This window comes from Tympanuchus pallidicinctus, unplaced genomic scaffold (genome assembly GCF_026119805.1).
Source record: "Tympanuchus pallidicinctus isolate F22 unplaced genomic scaffold, pur_lepc_1.0 scaffold31, whole genome shotgun sequence".
NCBI classification, from domain to species: domain Eukaryota; kingdom Metazoa; phylum Chordata; class Aves; order Galliformes; family Phasianidae; genus Tympanuchus; species Tympanuchus pallidicinctus.
In genome coordinates, this window is record NW_026294749.1 from 12,756,073 (window position 1) to 12,769,970 (window position 13,898).

Here is a 13,898-nt window from a genome sequence, read left to right on the forward strand (position 1 = left end):
CTTCAGATTATCTTACAGTTATGAGCTCTCAGCCATAACAGTAAAATTCAGCAGGTAAGCAAATGCTTGAGAGTGTTGGTCATCCTGCATCTGTACATCACGCGTTTGATATTAGTCAGAAAATGAGAAAAAACAGAAATCAGACTAGGACTGTAGAAGTGATAACATCACTTAAATGCAGCTGTATGAGATACCATCATACCCACGTGTACAGAATGTAGTTTACATGCATTAAGCACTAAAATTGTGAGGCTAATGTGTCAGCAGACGTAGAGATTCTACACACAAACACACACCTTTTAGAAGTGGAGGCAATTTTCCAGAGTGCCTGCTTTTCTAGAGTAATTTCAGTGTCCAGTTTCAGCTAGCCCTTTATTTTGAAGACTGCAGAAATCTGCTTCAGGTGACTCCCCTTGCTTTGGAGGCTCAGTCTGTTCCTGTGCACACCGGAGAAGTTGGAGTCCATTCGTGTCACTCAGCCACAGCCCTGCAAAGGGAGTAGTGCTACCATGTCACAGCAGTATGGAACTAACAACATGAACACAAAATGTAAGTGTTGTAATAGATACCTTTCAGTAGAAGGCTTTAACATAGCAGAGATTTTTGGCACAAACTGAGTACCATCACAGTTCCTGGCTCTTAGAATGGTAACATGCCTCGTGTGCAGGTGAATAAATTATTCCCAAAGAATCTCATTCCGTTGTCATTCACATCAGTATTTTGGGGGGAGTAAGTATACCTTACATAAACAGATCTAGGCTACCAGTTCTGCAGGAATCTAAGCAAAAACTTCAGTATTCACTTCTGTAGGTAGCTGTCGTGGGGATGACCTTCAGAAAACATGGGAGTTGATTTCACTGCAGATTGCTCTGGCTTGTGCGTTCGTACATGTTAGCAGTGCTGCCTCTGTACTCCTTTGCAAGTGTATGGCTGTCTCAAGGCATTTGAGTTGCTTTTAGACAGAACCTGCATCAGATGCTCTGCTGCTGGGATGGATGGTCTGTTCCGAGGATCATCCTCACTCCCTGGACTGAAGTGCACCTCTGCTCATGTCAGGTATGCTGGTGGCTTCCATCCGAACACTGCTGCAGTTTGATACTCTTTGTGCCTGCTCACCTTTGTGTGCATGCTGACTGATAGTACAGACCTTCCTTGGAGATTCCAGAGCCATGCTGTTAACAGAGATACTCAGACATGATCTCCTTCCCCACTTGCAGAGCTCTATGTCTGAGTTTTATATATTGGCAAGATAATTTCAAGGAGGCTTGCATCCTTTCACATGTCCAGAGCTATAACCATGGCTCCTACAGCACCTGCAGGACAAAGAATTTAGCACAGACTGTGTGTGAAGAGCCAGGAGTCTGGTTATCACTTATAAAGTGACAGCTGCAGTGGAGAGGTGGCCATTCTGCTCTCACTGCTGACAGAGAAGCTATTGTAAGTCCTGCTTTCCTTCACATCCATTTGAATTATAGTTTCCACAGCTTCAGTCCTTATTTTTGCTGGTCAGAGGGGAAAGAATTGGGCCAGCAGTCTCTTATCACACTTCATTTAATAAGCAGTCTGAATCTAGACTGCTATTATAATTCTATTGAAACTTAAAGGCAATCAAAAAAGGCCTTCAAAATCTTAGCCCCCTGTAGGGAGGAAAATCAGTACAAGTAAAGAGAGTCACCACAGATTGAACATTACATGTAAACAGACAGGAGGTACGATATCTTTAACGCCATGTTAAAAAGCAGAGGAATTTCTTTTGTAAACAAAACACACTTAAAGTGAGATACTTCCCAACAAGCATTGACTACCCAACAGATGCCCTCAGCAGGGTTCACAGCTGTTACTGTGAGGGGGAATTTGCACAGCCAATTGCTAACAAAATCATTTTCTAATAGGGAACTGCTCTTGCAGACCTATTTGTTACTCTGTCGACCGAAAATGTGATTTTGACTCAAATGTTCTACAGTGGAAGTTGTACAAACTGCATACCTTGAACAGAACGAGAGAGTGTTCCATATTTAAGTTCTCAAATTCTGCTTTATTCTCCCATTCCTGATGAGGCTGTAGCAAAATTGCTGCTGAGATTTCTACTTACTGTTGTCATGGATGTATGTCATAACCAGCAAAGCTAAGCGTGTAAGTTGCCCAGAAGAGGGCTGGCTTAATGAATACTTACATTTTCTTCCCTATGAGCTCTAAGAAAGATCATCTGCTTTAAGAAGAGAGATTATTTTACATTATTATACATGATAGGTATTTATGAGCTAAGCTTTATTCCTCTAGTAGTAATCTGTCTACTTCCTCTCCTGTTGACAAAAGTAATAATAAAAAGGCCTTCAAAGTAATGTTTCTGTAGCTTTAACAAAGCTGTATGCAGAATTGTAATTCTCACTGAGAGAACTGCTTTCTGTTGTTTCTCTGTAATCTACACATCCAGCTTGTCTGTGGTCCTCTCTGTTTTGCTGTATTTTGCTCCAGGTTCTGAGCATGAATTTGATTTTGCAAAGTCAACACATTGTGGGGAAGAAACTGGCCACTTTGGCTGGGAGGTTAGGGATATTAACGGATGCTTTCTAAGGATGCCTTTAAGGAGTATGTGCATGTGCAAGTGTTATGCATTTATTGCAATCATCGATTGCCTTTCTGAAGGAGAGATTTGGAAATTCCATGGTAAAATGCTCCCTTTGGGTGAAACCTCTGTGCCGTGTTTGCTCAACAGAGGAAGATGAACTTCTATCTCCCTCTATGTAGCAGTTGCTGGTGGCTGCCTCCTCTTGCCATTGACTTCTGAATTCATCTGCAGGGACACTGTTATGTATATGCTTCTACTTCTGCCCACAGCTTCTGGTTCCCAGGGTACCTCCTCAATTTGTCAGGAAGTGACCTCTGCACAGCCATCCTTTGAATAAAAGCCTGTGGCTCAACTCCATCACTGCTGACAGAACTTATTCTGGCTGGAGGAGGGAGGTTTTCCAACATGAACAAGGAAGGTGATGCAAACCTGGCCTGGCGTGTATTTATCCCAATCTAAGTGTAATTAAAGCAATTGTAGGCACTGTTGTTTAAAAATAAGTAAATAAATCTTATATAATTTTATCAAATTCTGGGGAGGAGCTGAAGGGAAACAGCATTGAGCGATACTGAGATTTCTATCTTGTGGCTGTGATCATTTTGGAATTAATTGGCTTTGCCTTTCCACTTTTGACATAAACTTACTTTTGAGACAATAAAAAAATAATAAATGATATATATATATAAATAATCAAGTATTTAAAGGTATCCAAACTGAAGGCTTTCACCTTACCTTTCTACTTGTGCACGGCTAATTATAATTCTGCTAGGTTCTTTTACATTATTTTTGATATTAAAATTAATGGAGGATTGAGAGACGAAAATGACTTTGGTTTATCTACAAATTGGAAGTTAGTTGAGAATGCCAAAATTCAAGAAGTAAGCATCCTAAAATCCTGAATATGCAATTTATGTATCTTGGGTGAAAAGAAGAAGTAATCTGCCTCCTCACAGTAACTTAGATTTGCGATGCCCTTAATTTATGCAAACTTCTGTAAAATCAGTAATGCCTACCATGTGTAATAACTTAAAAGAAATAGAAATCCCATCTGAAGAGGGAAAAAGATACCTGATAACATTTCCAGAAAACAAATTGCTTTAGTAGTGCTTTCAGATTACCCACAGTTGTACGTCTAGAACTTGTGAGGGAAATCATGTTTTTCATAACCAATCTGAGGAACGTGAGCCTGACAGCAATAATCAGTCAGAAAACCTTATGCTTCTGCCTGGTGCTACTGAGTCTGCCCTTGGCCAGGATGGGCTTTGCCAGTAGAGTCAAGCAGGATTCCAGGACGTCTGTCCACCTGCTGTCACATTGCATGCTCATCACTGCATTAACCTGAAGAACAGAACCAGCACAAATGCAGCTGGTGCTTTGCTCCAGCTGTACCTTGTCTCACATCAAGAGGCACAGGTGGGAGCATTGGATCCCTGCAGGCATTCAAGGCCAGGCTGGATGTGGCTCTGGGCAGCCCAGTCTGCTGGTTGGTGACCCTGCACATAGCAGGGAGGTTGAAACTGGATGATCATCGTGGTCCTTTTCAACACAGGCCAATCTATGGAAGCAGTGCTCAGCCAGAGGCTCCTCCAGTTGTTGAAGCAATCAGCTTCTGTGTGAATGGGTTTGCAGTGCTGGAAGGGAAGCGGAGCAAGGAAAAATAAGCTATCTCTGTATAGCCTGAAGCAGATTTCTTTTGTCAGGGAGTGGGAAGAAAGCCAAGCCACTAGTCACACTAGTGCACACCAGTAGCGCGCTACTAGCTTGCCATCTGTCCAAAAGCAATTACTTGGAAATGGCAGGTGAGGTGGGAGAAGGAGGATATTCCTCAGCTGTAAAGTGGAACTGGTGGGAGGCACTGATGTAGTACTCTCAGACCCGGAGTCTCTCTTCTTGACAGGCAGGTAACTCGCTGCCAGCCCGGCCGTCGGAGCACAGAGTGATGGGGCTTGCTGCTGGAGGCCGGGGAGCTTCCTGCAGCACAGCTGCCCTCAGGCTGCTACCTGGGGCCCAGGGGCTGCTGCCACATTGCGAGCTGGGACCTGAAGGAACATGCAAGCCAGCCACGGGAAATGCTTTTTGAAGGCTGGGGAAGAACTGGAAGTGTGTGGGTATACTTAATGGAGCTTGAGGCCCTACAGAAATATCCCCCATTGCCTGCATTGCTCACTGTGGTGCAGAACTCCGGCAGTGCTGTGCTGTGTCAGTGCAGCTCTATGCAGCTTCCACCTCCACGTGGCCAGGAGAGGGCCTGCTGTTCGCAGGTACTGAATTCCTGCCTGCTTTGTTCAACCTCCGCCTGGCTGCTTTGCTCACTGCTGTGGCTAGCAGAGTCTGCACCTCCCTACCCCTGGGAAAAAAATCAGAAGGCTCTGGTCCCATGCACCTCAATGCTGGGTGTGCAGGTTCCATCCCCTAAGCCCATGATGCTGCTTTAGCAGTGAGACATAGGTCCCACCCTCAAAGCAAGCAGCTTGGAGCCACCTGGAGCTTTCCCTTGAGAGCTGTCTTTCCTACAAGCTACCCTGTGGGTCACAGCACTGCCTGACTGTTCTCAGCACCTTCCCACTATTCCTGCTTGTCCATTCCCCTCTGAGCAACCCGGGCACGAAGGCCCCTTTGGAACTGCAGCCTGCTGTTGTAGCTATTGACTCAAACACAGTCACATCTGTGTGTGGCTCAGTGTTAGTGACTGCAGTCAAGATTTCATTTTTGTAGCATTTATTTTTAAAGACAGGACTCAAAAATTCCATGGGAGAGATTCATCAGGTGATCATGTGAAGAGGGTGACTGAGCAGCTGCTCAGGGCTGATCTTTGGGCAGGCTGAATGCAATATGCACGCTTCCAGTGCAACTGAGGACTAAATGTGGTGGGAAGACACCAGGTAAAGAGACCTCCAGCAAGTCAAGGGAAAACATGAAAACAGAGGCCTCTCTGTAGCTGTCTTGTTACCTGCTAGTTTCCATCCCAGACAGCTCTCACTTCTTCCAATGTTCATCACTCTTTTTCTGGTTTGATAGTTTTCCAAGACAGGAGAAATGCAGGAACTTTAGGAGCGAGAAAAAGTGGGAGCTGCTTGGGAGTCTGGAATGAAGCAGTTAATCAGCTTCATACTGGGCAAATCTCAGTGAGTATCAGAATTTGAGGCAGTAACTAAGAGCTCAGAGATATAAAGCAGGTAAAGTGGGAAGAATATAATAATTTCCATGTTTTCTTATATGCAACGACTTGCATTCCAGTTTGAAGGGAATTTTCACTAGAAGTAACAGGCAGTTCTGAATGCCACTGTTTTTAAACTGTTTGCTTTGTGAGCAGGAGCCCAGTTTCCAGACCATGCTGAGTAGTCACTTCACATTCCTCCAGTCCCTTGGCAAATCTCAAGTTGATCAGACCAAATGAAGAGAAGAAGGCTGTAGGTGCAGAAAAGTATAGGAGCAATAGACAGATGATTGCTATTGTTACCACATTAGGTGTGGACCCCGAGCAGAATTCTTGCAGCAATAATACAGGTTATTCAGAGAGAGGTAAAGAGCCACTTTGCCTAATAATTGAGAGATTTATATATAGGAGGAGGTTTTGCCATTGCTGAGAATGGATGGAAGTGAGGGAAAATGACAAGAATAGTGAAGACAGGGACTTGGAGAGTACTTCAATGAAGAAGTAATGCAGTGAAATGAGGTCCAGTGAGACAGAAGGGTCCTAAGAGCTCCTCTTGGTGACGCTGGAGGAAAGGAGCAGTATCCTTTTTCTTACAGGGAGTTTTCAGGAAGGTGGTAGACCTGCTAACTTAAAATCTTAAGAACATGGGAGCTTGGTGGTCTCGTTTACACCAAGCATAAAGGGAGGACATGGCTTTTAGCTGGAGACTGGATCATCCCACTTCATCTTAGGGATTGCTTCACTTGTGATTAATTTATTTTTCATGAGCATAAACATGCGGTATGATTTTTTGTGATGCTCAAGGTCATGCTAGAAGCCAGCTGGTTATCCTCCCTGTAATTCCATACCTGCTGCTGGATTTTCTTCCCATCTTCCTGGTGACTGCCATCAGTGCCACCCAGCCTTTTAACCCAGACAGAAAAGCATCTGCATCTACTGCCAACTCCTTTCCTTTCTAATTCAGCATCAGCATTTTCAAAAAATGACTTCAGTTTCTGTTTGAATGACTGATACAATTCAAAGCCTTTGACACTGTCTCCACCAGTATTCTCCTGGAGAAGCTGGCAGTCCATGGCCTGCACAGGTACGCTTTTTGTTGGGTAAAGAACTGCCTGGAGGGCTGGGCCCACAGGGGTGGTGAATGGAGTTACATCCAGCTGGCAACCAGTCACGAGTGGTGTTCCATAGCGGTCAGTTTTGCAGCCTGTCCTGTTGAAATGCCTGGATGAGGGCATTGAGTGCACCCTTACTAAGTGCAGATGACACCACATTGGCAGGGAGTGTCAGTTTGGTTGGAGGTAGGGAGGCTGTACAGAGGGATGGGCTGGATAGCTGGGATGAGGCCAGTGGGATGAGGATCAACAAGACTAAGTGCTGGGTCCTGCACTTCAGCCACAACAACCCCAGGCAATGCTACAAGCTTGGGTCAGACTGGCTGGAAGATTGTGTACAGGAAATGGACCTGGTGGTATTGACTGATGCTCAGCTGAACACGAGCCAGCAGTGTGGCCAGATGGCCAAGAAGGCCAATGGCATCCTGGCTTGTATTGGAAATAGTGCTGCTAGCAGGAGCAGGGGAGCGATTGTTCCTCTGTACTCAGCTCTGGTGAGGCTGCACCTCGAGTACTGTGTTCAATTTTGGGCTCCTCACTGCAGGAAGGACACTGAGGCCCTGAAACGTGTCCAGAGAAGGGCAACGAAACTGGTGAGGGGTCTGGAGCACAAGTCTTATGAGGAGAGGCTGAGAGAACAGGGATGATTTAGTCTGGAGAAGAGGAGGCTCAGGGGAGACCCTTATCATTCTCTACAGCTATCTGAAGTGAGGTTGTGGTGAGGTGTGGTTCAGCCTCTTCTACCATGTAACTAGAGAAAGAAAAAACTAGAGAAACTAGCTGCAGGGAATGGCCTCAAGTTGTGTCAGAGGAGATTTAGGCTGGATGTTAGGAAATAATTCTTCTCCAAGAGAGTGGCCAGGCACTGGAATGGGCTGCCCGGGGAGGTGGTGGAGTCACTGACCCTGGAGGCATTGAAGGAACGTCTGGATGTTGTGCTGAGGGATGTGGTTTACTGGGAAATAGTGGTGATAGGTGGACAGTTGGACTGGATGATCTTGGAGGTCCAACCTCGCAATTTTGTGATTTTACGTTTCTATGATGAAGTCAAAGTGAACAATAGTAAATAGGTTTTTGGTTTGGTGTGAGTAATTTTGGTGGGGCTTTTTTTTTTTTTTTTTTTTAATTGATTATTTATTTCTAGAAGGCAATTATAGGAAGTTTCATGCCAAACATGCTATTTTTACATCGACCAGAAGGGGGCAGTAGGAGCTTACAAATAACCAGCATCGCTCCGCTGCGATAATAACCAACAAAAGTGTTCTTGTTTCAAGATATACGGTACCTATTTTCAAAAACTGTGTTTTAGTAGTATGATATATATCTCATATATATATATATATATAAAATTGATATTTTATTGATAAGCCAATATCTTTTATTGGCTTATTCTTAAATCTTTTAGCCAAGACAGAAATCATTGGCATGAAAAGAATATGTTTTCATCCAAAGCAGTCGCTGTCAAACAAAAGCATCTCTTTGCCTGCATCTGGGGCTGCACTGCACAGGACAGGCTGTTTTTAATCAGTGCTGGTGCTGAAACACAGAGGGGGTTTCAGACAGCAGTCTACCTATGCTGGACTCAAGCAGCAGGCTTGGCCACCTGGGACCCTCGCTCTCTGAGGTGAGTTTGTGGCTTCCTGCAAACTTTTAATTGGGTTGAAGGGAGGAAAAGGACACTTCATGGAAGGCCACCACAAGAAGCATTTACTGCGACAACCCATGGCCAGTGTTTCAGCAGCTGTGGGGACAGCCAGACTGGCCAGGAGGTATCAGCCTCCATGAAAAAAAAGTGAGCTCCTGTGCTCCTGCAGTGCTCGATGTTTCATCTCCCCATGTTCAGATGTTCTCCTCCTTGGCACTCCCGAATCAGCAAATCCATGCAGCCATTGTGACAAGACATCAGAGCCAGGCCCAGAGCAACGTCCTGGCAGCCCATCCTGGCCTGACCCTGCCTGCTTTGGATGGCTGCTCTGCAGCTCCTGGGAGACTGAACTTGGGTGTGCAGACCTTTGCCCCCATGCTCATCCCAAACTGCTCTTTTACTGCCTTTACCCCTTTGCCACTTGCATAAAACCAGCCTGTGTCCACTTACTGAATGCAACCAGCAGAACCCAGAACCAAATCCCAGACATCCAGGCTTGGCAGTTTTGACTCATGGAGCCTGAGGAACAGTGAGAAAAGCATTTTGTTGTGGCACAGCTCTTATAGCTGCATCAGTACTGAGTGTTAATAGCTTTAATTTCGAAGACAACACCTCCAGCAATGGGCTTTCTAGACCTCAGAAGAAGTCCTGAAGTACCTTGAGACAATTGTCAGCCCTGGTCTTCAGTCTGGCTTTGCATAGCTGCCTTCCCCTAAAAGAATAAGCTCTTGGACTCTCATTTTCTGTTTTCTGACATTAAAGGCCAGGTTTTTCCTTCTCTATTTTTTCCCCATTTTACAGCTTGATGGACATGTCCAACCTTCACCAGCAGGTCTGGGAGGCTATTCTTTCTTTACCTCTTAGCCTGACAAAGGCTCTACTTTGTGATACAATGCAATTTGATTTCTCCTACAACACTCAATACATCCGTGGGGAGCCTCTTTGTCACGCAGCACAGTTGAGAGGTTTAATTTTGTAATTTACTTAACGTGCTTAAAAAGCAACCCAAAAATAAATGTAATCAGACTCCTGGGAGGAAGGGAGTAGAGAGGAAAGCCCTGAGAGTAAAGAGGAAGGGATCCATTTGTAACATCTTCACAGCTTTTCTCTATCTATCCCAGTGCATGCGTGTTCTGCACCTGCACTGCCCTGAGGTGAGGGGCTGCTGCTATCCCACCCCAGAGCAGACATGGGCTTGGTGCCCAGAGGTCGTGCTGTTTCACTTGTCATCTATCTCCCTGCTGCTGGAAACTGCATCAGACTGTGTTCTAGTTAAGAACAGCAGGACACTGGGGTGCTTTCTGGCATTATTTCTTAACAATGAGAACAGTTCCCTGGGTTTGGAGAGCTGAGTGTCGTGACGTGTAAGTTGCTGGAGCTGAGGAGTTCCTACTGTACAACAGCTGCATGGCCTTTGAGAAGTCCTGCTTCGCAAACAATGCATGCCAAGCAGTTTCAGAGTCAGTCCTGGTATCAGAGACTTGACTAGGCAGAAGTTTGACCCTGCTAATGCTTGCAGATGTGCTTTATTCTAGTTGCTGGTGAATTCTTTTCTCATTCTTTCACATACAGAAACAGATGCAAGAGAAGAGATGAGGTTCTTCCTGAGACTGTCTGATCCTGCATTCCCATTTGGAAATCAATTTAATGCATTTTAATTGCTTATTTTCTCCTAGGTTTTCTCTTTACAGCTATGCACCAGCAAAAAATAATAAGCTAGAGTCTAGCCAGGCAGGCTGCTAATGAGGAAGCTTGACTCAAGATTTTAATTTTCAGCATTTGCTCTTCAAGATAGATATTTCAGAATACAAGGGTGCCACAAAACAGGAATGTTGCCACTGGCTAGAGCAGTAAAAGCACCAGGCTTATGCCTCATTTTGCTACACTAAGAGCTAGACACTTACATGCCTGACCAAGCTATAAGAGTCTGGCAATGTACTTCAGGTTGCTGGACCCCTCAGTCAAACCATCCCTGCCTTTAAAACAAAAAACAAAAAAAAACACCTGGTGCCTGAAATGTGGTGTGAAAAAAATGAGGGAGATAAAATTTAAAGTGTGAAGAAGGAAAGGGACATGCTGAGAGCTCAGTCTCTTGTCAGCCTTTCAGGATCACCATGGTAAGAGGAACTGCTGGCTGTGCCAAGCTGATCCAAGGGCTTCTCAGAAATCCATCACCCATGGGGCATTCAGCATCTCCATCACAGCCCTTTGTTTCCAGTAGCAGGCAGCACCCTGTAAGTTCATCTTTTAGTAGCTGAAAAACTCCAAGTCCCACCCTTGTCCCAGGCTGCTGTCTTTGGAGATACTGAGCAGCTCCTGAAAGCAGGAGGGGAAGAGCTTTCCATTGCACTTCCCACCACTGGGCTGCAGCTCATCGTTACTCGCTTCACTTGGGATGTGAAGGATGCTCCTCAGCAGTGTACAGTCCCAGCTGAGTGAATAAAAGTTTGGTATCTCCTCACCTGGAAAATACTTTCTCTTTCCATACCCCTCACCTGCTGAAAACACTGGAGGAAGAGGGAGTGGGAACTGATGTTTGCAAGTGTCTACAACAAGGAGCCATAGTCAAAATTGCTGCCAGTCGTTCAAATCCTATTCATCTGTGAAGCCAAACCCAGAAAAGTTTCAAGTAATAACTTTGAGTTTGCTGGAGTTTAACAAGGCTGACAGCACATCAGGAAACAAGATCAGTAAAAGGTATGCAAGTCTTGATAATGATCGCTGGTATTAAAAGGATAAAACTCAGGTTGGAGAAGAGAGAAGAGCGATAAGCAGGAGTCTGTGTGAGGAGAGCTAACAGCCAGGATCTCCTGGAGCTCAGCACTGGGACTCGCTGTGTTTCAGAGCTCTGTACAAATGAGGCTGGCGCAAGCTGCTGGGTGTCCAGACACAGATGATGTCATGATAGAAGGGGAGGCTGCTGATAAACTTCAGGAATGCACCAGCTACAGGAGGATTTGGAGTTGCTGGGGGAATAGGCTAATGCAAAGAAATTCAATATCACAGAATGGAAGGCTATTTATTTGGAGAGAACCACTGGCACACTTAAATGCAACTTTAATGAAACAGAGCAGGAAGAAACTAATGAAGAAAAGGCCCCGGGCTGGTGGTGAGGAGCAGCAGGGGTAGCAGCAGCCAAACAAATAACAACGCAGCTGAGGTTTTGGAGAAGAGGGCTCTTGCTGCAGCCAGAGAGCTCAGGGCTTCACACCGCATCATGTGGCGAATGGGATGGCTCTCAGCACGCTGCTCAGTGCCTGCAACCTGCTGATTACAGGGAGAGGGATTACAGAGGGCACCAAGCACCACTGGAGCAGCCCTTTGTGTCAGCCAGCTCAGCACTGAGCAAGGGGAGCACACGTGTGGAGGGGATGCAGGAGGACGCTTGCTGCCTAGGGCACGTGGTATAACCATGGCTCAGCAGTGCACGGCTCTCAGTCAGAACCACAGAGTCTGCTGGCTTTAGAGGCTCCAGACTGACCACCAGCAGACAGGAGAGGGTGAGGAGTGGCAGGGACCCGTTTCTCACAACAGATATCCCAGGGACATGGAGCCTACCAGGAGAATGAGAGTCCCTGTCTCAGCAGAAGAGCCCCCGTGGCCTTTGCAGTGCTGGACCACTGCTGCTCCAGCGTGACCCAAAGCTGCCCCGTTCCTGCCAGCAGGCCCTGCTCTCAAACAGACTGCCTGCTGCCAGGAAGCCAGGTGTGCACCCGTGCCAAGAGTGTGTGGGGGGAGCACTCCTCACGTGCTCCTCACGGCCACAGCAACCCATGCATCTCCCAGAAATTGCACACCTCACCTTCCCCTTCCCCCAGAGAGGGACCAGCTCTGCCACCAGCCCCTGCCCAGCACCCAGGCAGGCTGCAGCAGCTCTCCAGCAGTGAGTGCTAAGAGGTGAGACGAGAGGCTGCTCAGCGCCAGCAGCTGGGGAGTGTGAAATAGGTGAAACATTTCTGCAGCTACCACACAGAACTGATCTGTGTGTTACACCAGCCTTTACTTTCAGGCCACCCGCTGCATTTTGGGTGTCCCTGGCAGTGCCCAACAGATGCCCACCTTTCCAAATCAGACAGCTGCACGCGGGGGACCTCAATTGGGGCATCTCTGGGGTGGGAACTGCACCCTCCCACCTGCCCAGGAATCAGGATTTGGGGAGGGGCACCCACACAGGGCTACCTTTCTGAGCTCACATCTGTTTAATTCATCCTTCTGCACACGGCTGTGGTGTGGCTGTCTGATGTCTGTCCTTCCTTTAGGACGTCGGTGTCTGAATGGGTGGCTGGAGCTCCAGAGAGGCATTAAGGCTGTTTTCCTGCAGTCCTTGGCTGTGTGCCTCCACAGTCACTTACCGAGAGCCCACTAAATCAAAAGCCAGGTAAACCAACAGGGCCTTCGGTGCCGTAATGAGACCGGCCACAGGGTAAATTGCAACATTATTCAAGCACACAAAATTCACTCTGCTGGCATTTGTCCTGCTAAGTGCAATGCACTTTAAACGTGGTGAAGTGATTTCTAACAGCCTTCGCAGGAGTTTGAGCCTGGGGGATGTCAGGCTGACCCAAATCCCTGCCTCTTCACCAAATGTGTCCTTCTGGGGATGTGGGGCAGCAACTGGCCATCGCCGGTGCGTGTTTAATGGGTTGTGTGAGAGCCTCATGGTTGCCTTTTCACAGTGGTGTGATATTGGCCAAAAACACCAGCCATGTGCTCACTTATTTTCCAGCAAATTTAGATTTTCAAAGCAAGGGGATTAGAAATGCTTCAACTACGGATGTGGTTAGGGAGACTTGGGACTTACAAACCTCTGGTTACAACGGATGAAATCCTGAACAGATACTGAAGCTTTTGAAGCTGCCAGGATCCAAAAGATGAGTGCATGGTCAGAGATGGGTGGTGATACGTTAGCATACGTATCATGAGGGCTGCTCCAAAAGTAACACCTACTGTTTTATTATGTTGGCCCATGATGTCAGAGGCAGATGTTGGTGAGCTTGAGCCTTCCTGCCAGTATTCCATTCCATCTCGTTGATGTATTACAGATGGCAGCAGAAGGGCAGCCTGATAAAAGGGCATCTGACATGGAAGCATATGAAACAAAGATGTGTTGCTAAATTCCTCTGCGCAGAGAAAATGCCATTGATTGGTATTCACCGATGCTGGCTGAATATTAATGGAGACCAAAGAGTGGATGTGAGCACACTGAGGTGGTGGATGCTGCATTTCAGCAGTGGTGATGATGGCAGTGGGTCACCTCTGCTGGTGCAGATTTTTACAAGCATGGCACGCAGGCTCTTGTTCACACATAGCTAACAGACGTATCTGCGTTGAAAAAAAAAAAAAAATAGAGCAAATTCTCACCTACAGAACGCTATCAACTGCTTCTATTGTGTTCTTGTAGCTTTCGTCAAGTCC